Consider the following 6,005-nt stretch of genomic DNA (forward strand, 5'->3'; position numbering starts at 1 on the left):
GAGGGCTCCCACACAAAAAACACCAATTCACAAAAAATTCACGACACAGAAAACGCACAGAAACGAAAACACGTCTGAACAATCTGAAATTCTACAATCGAATCCGCAGATAGGGACAGTAGGAATCTCCTGAATTCCTTCATGCGCGTCACTAATACGATGACGATGCATTTGGCTACCTAAATATAATCATTTTTATGTCCGCCGTTTAACCAAACATAGTTTTTATACTATACAATATACCATTATATTAATTTTTGTATATTTCAATTGCTTTTCAGTATATTGTAAAAGTCGTTTGATAACTTTGCGTTCAAAGCTGTATTTTTATGTTAAGATTCTCTCTAACAACTATACAATATACCATTATATATTAATTTTTGTATATTTCAATTGTTTTTCAGTCAGTATATTGTAATAGTCGTTTGATAACAATCTATAACACTACCTTATGTTCTCAATGAATATTGAGAAATAAAGTACTTTGCGTTCAAAAATCTGTATCTTTATGTTAGGATTCTCTCTAACAACTATACAATATACCATTATATATTAATTTTTGTATATTTCACAATTGTTTTTCAGTATATTGTAATAGTCGTTTGATAACAATCTATAACACTACCTTATGTTCTCAATGAATATTGAGAAATAAAGTACTTTGCGTTCAAAAATCTGTATTTTTATGTTAAGATTCTCTCTAACAACTATACAATATATCATTATATATTAATTTTTGTATATTTCACAATTGTTTTTCAGTATATTGTAATAGTCGTTTGATAACAATCTATAACACTACCTTATGTTCTCAATGAATATTGAGAAATAAAGTACTTTGCGTTCAAAAATCTGTATCTTTATGTTAAGATTCTCTCTAACAACTATACAATATACCATTATATGTTAATTTTTGTATATTTCACAATTGTTTTTCAGTATATTGTAATAGTCGTTTGATAACACTATTTTTTTTGTATATTTCACAATTGTTTTTCAGTATATTGTAATAGTCGTTTGATAACACTCTATAACACTACCTTATGTTCTCAATGAATATTGAGAAATAAAGTACTTTGCGTTCAAAAATCTGTATCTTTATGTTAAGATTCTCTCTAACAACTATACAATATATCTTTATATATTAAATTTTGTATATTTCACAATTGTTTTTCAGTATATTGTAATAGTCGTTTGATAACAATCTATAACACTATCTTATGTTCTCAATGAATATTGAGAAATAAAGTACTTTGCGTTCAAAAATCTGTATCTTTATGTTAAGATTCTCTCTAACAACTATACAATATTATTATTATTAACCCAAACGATTACCCTCCTCCCGCCCAATCGACGCGTGGGGCGCAGTCCGCATACGAGCGGAATTTGCCGAGTCTAGAAAGGCAAGAGATTTTTAAGCGTCCGGTTCTCAAACTGCTCAGCTACAGAAAGAAACATTTCAACAGCTGAGATTTAATAATTTATAAAAACAAAAAGTTAAAAATTTCTGAATAGTATTTATTAAGAGAAGACAAAATAGTTTTTTTGATGCTAAATATTGAGTCAGATGGATCAAATGTGCTGGAATGCGAATTAAAATCATGACATATTCGGCAGAATGGTTCATTTAACTCAAAATTTGTTCTAGAAGATTTTAGAAATAATGGTCTAAACTGCCTGGATGAACGCAATGGGACATTAAACTTAATATCAGACAAAAGGAATGAACTACAAACTAAACCATTCAGAAGTTTTACTAGAAAAATTATACCTAGCATTTCTCTGCGACTAGTGAGTGTGGGAAGATTTATAAGTTTTAAACGACTAGTATACGGGGGAAGATTCAATCTTGAATCCCAATGTAAGTGGCCTAATGCAAAAAGTAAAAATTGTTTTTGAACGGACTCAAGCTTATCAGAATGGGATTGATAGCTAGGATTCCATACCACAGAACCATACTCCAATATAGGCCTTACCAATGTTGTAAAAAGAATTTTAGTAATATACGGATCACTAAATTCTTTAGACCAACGTTTAACAAAGCTAAGAGCACCTTTAGCTTTTAAGACAATTGAATTTACATGAGAATTAAAATTTAGTTTAAGGTCCATATTAACTCCTAAATCAACAAAGCTAAAAACTTGCTCTAAACTGAAGTTATTTATTACATAGGGGGAAAGATCAACAGTTCTACGGGAAAAGCACATCGTTTTACACATGCCACATTCAGTGGCATATCATTTTTGTGACACCAAGTAACTAAATTATTTAAATCCGATTGCAACTCAGTCCTTTCGTTATGAGAAGTATATGATTTAAAAAGTTTTACATCATCCGCATATAATAAAATTTCTGAAAACTTAATTACTGAAGGTATATCATTGATGAACAACAAGAACAGAATCGGGCCGAGATGACTACCCTGTGGAACCCCTGAAGTGACACTAATTGAATCGGATAATGTATTATTAAATAAAACTTGTTGTTTTCTGTTAGTAAGATATGAGGATACCCATTCAAGAAGTCTTCGTTGAAAACCAAGAAGATTCAGTTTTTGCAAAAGAATTGAGTGGTTTACTCTATCGAATGCTTTACTAAAGTCTGTATATAAACATCAGTATTCTTATTATCCCTAAAACCCATTGACACATGGTTTACAAATTCAAGCAAGTTAGTTACTGTAGATTTCCCTTTACAAAATCCATGCTGAGAGAATGAAATTAAAGGAGAGATTAAGAAAGTTATTTCAGTCAGTGACAATAGCTTCAAAAAGTTTGGGTATAGCTGACATTTTAGCTATCCCCCTATAGTTCTCAACAGATGATCTAACTCCACTTTTATGCAAAGGTAATATAAAAGAGTTTTTCCACATTGACGGAAAAATACCTTGTTTAAGAGATAGGTTAAAAAGCTTAGTTAAGGGCAGATAGATATATTTTGCGCAATTTTTAAGAAAGCTTGAGGGAATCATATCAGGGCCATATTTAAACGAATTTTTTAACGTAACTAAATAATTTAAGACATCTGTTTCAGAAATAATTGGTTATTAATTACAGTACTCGGACATAACATTTGATGATATGGCACATTCATAGGGTAGTTTGAACAATAATTGGATTTGAAGAATTCTGCAAACATATTAGAAATAATATAATTGTCACATGACATTGTTGATTTATATTTCATCGCGGACGGAAAATTTGAAATCCTGCGTTTGTAGTTAACGAAACCATAAAACAATTTCGGATTACGAATAATATTATTTTTTACTTTGATTATGTAGTTTTTATAACATTTTTTGTTAAGTTCCTCAAACTGACGACGCAATTTAGAATATTTTAAATAGTCAACAAGAGCTCCAGTTCTTTTATAAAGTTAAAAAGCACGAGCTTTTTTATTTTTTAATTTACATAGCTCATTCGAATACCACAAATTTGAACTTTTTCTTTTGATAATAAAACATTTCGGAACAAATCTTTCAAAAATATTAAAAAATGTTTCATTAAAATGTGATACATTTAATTCAATATTACCACTATAATCAGGCCAAGTCAATTTAGAAAGTTCACAATTAATCTTTTTGAAGTTAGCTTTCGCAAAGTTGAACTGAGAACAAAGGTCCTGTTTGTTGCATACAAGTAATTCGTCTATGATTTCGATATTAATTTCCAAGGCAGGGTGATAAGAGTCCTCTGGCAAAACTAAAGGATCAGATCAGACCACAGAAACTGTTGAAGTATTATCAACATAGACCAAATCTAAGAATTTACCAAACTTGTTCGGAATTAAGTTAATTTGGTTAAGACCCATCCCAGACATTTCTTCCAAAAACTCATTAAAGCTTGCAAAAAGGGGTAATGCAATCGTCAACAGATTTCCAAGATACACACGGTAAATTGAAATCGCCTAGAACAATTATGTAATCAGTATTCTTAGCAATTGAAAAAACATTATTTATTAAAGAAGCATGCTGCGTATATACAGATAAGTCCGATTGAGGCGGAATATAAGATAAAGTTAGATAAATAGAACATTTATTAATACAAATTCGTATGCACTTAAATTCAATAAAGTCCGCATGAGGAACTTCTACTTCTTCAGATGGAATTGAAGAATGCACAGCAAATTCGCGCACGAAAGCACCAGGTGACCAAAATGATTCATCAAGTAGCAATTGAAAATTAACAGTTGAAACGCCAATCTTGAAAGAAGGTATGTTTCTTTCGTATTTAAAGTTAAATTTTCTGACATCAATATCAATATCGTTAATTTTTAATTTCGACGAGATGTAAAACTTTATATCTTCGATTGTGGTATCCGAAGCGAATCTCGAAACGAAAATTGATTTTCGTTGAGGTATTACTACCAAATTTTTTGCCACAAACTCAGAGTTAATAGGAGGCGGATCCTGAAAAGTTTTCCGCTTAAGGTTATCGTTATTTGTTTTCGGAGGATTAAGCACTTTTGAAGAGGAAGGCTTCTCTCCTTCAGGGCAAGGAGATGGGAGATTAATAAGGTCTAATTTCACCGGTGACATACTTTTTACGGAAAAAGTGGCAGGTTCTTCATTAGACGGACGTTTACGTTTTGATGAAGGCTTAGCATTATCATCTTGATCATTTAGGCATTTAAATGATTGAAACAACACTTCATAATGCTTAAATTTTTCTGTAAGGTTTTGAAGTTCTCGACCGATTTCTTTAAAATTATTGCGCGCCTGTTTAAAAACTTTAAATAATTCAATATCTGTCGGTCTACACTTTAAGCACGACCAGCGCAGACCCTTTCCATCGAGAATAGAATCTAAGATTCTACCTCTCAATCCAGCACATTTAAGATGGGCAAGCCCGTCACAAAGCCAACAAGAAACAAAACGATCAGAATCGCCTTTAATAGTACAATTCGGAAAATTGCAAGTCATTATGAAAAAAAAATTTAAATTGAAGGAAAAAACAGAATAGTAAATAATAATAAAAATTAAAATATGATATAATAGTAAATAGAAAAACAATAATAGTTATACTGAATTAGCCGAGATCACAACCAATATAATAGTGAGCAGTTTGAGAAGCACTGAGCCACTTAAAAATAACACGCAAACAGCTGTGAGCAAAAATGAAAAAAAAAGACGAATCAAAAGAAAAAGAGCAAATTAAAACAAAAACAATATGCAATCGCACAAACAATTGCAAAGTAGGAAATAAAATTGATAATTGATAACAACAACAAATGATTTAAAAGACTCGGCACCAGAATTTAAGAAAATAGTTAAAATACAATTAAAATTTAAATATAACACAAAAGCAAATTAGCACAAATACTTAGCTTTAGCTTACACTTATTAAAAGTAAAACTTTCTTCAATTATATTAATAAATTTAAGCACAAATTCAAGAACCGAGAAAAAATTAAACTTCACAGTTTGACGTGTTGCCATTATATATTAATTTTTGTATATTTCACAATTGTTTTTCAGTATATTGTAATAGTCGTTTGATAACAATCTATAACACTACCTTATGTTCTCAATGAATATTGAGAAAATAAAGTACTTCGCGTTCAAAAAAAAAATGTTTTCTTATATTCAATTAATTTATGAAGATTCTTAAAAAACTGTTAAAAATAATATATATATAACAAGTATGTTAATATAACATAAATATTTATATATTACATATATTATATATATTTTATTTTTTTCAATACATAATAATATAAAATACTTAATCTAAATTATTACTATTAAACTTAATTAATAATGTTAAACTTAGATTTTTCATCTATATTATATATATATATACATTTAAAAAAAATACATATATATACATATATATAAATTATTTATAATATAAATATATACGGTATGTATATTACAACACACACACACACATATATATACATATAAATAATTTATAAACAGTTTGATCGAATCATCAAGCAAAGGATAAGCTTCAGTGGATCGCAGTATGGCAGCTGCTCTACCACTTACAACACCTTGCCCGTTAC

This window comes from Zeugodacus cucurbitae, chromosome X (assembly GCF_028554725.1).
Source record: "Zeugodacus cucurbitae isolate PBARC_wt_2022May chromosome X, idZeuCucr1.2, whole genome shotgun sequence".
NCBI lineage: Eukaryota > Metazoa > Arthropoda > Insecta > Diptera > Tephritidae > Zeugodacus > Zeugodacus cucurbitae.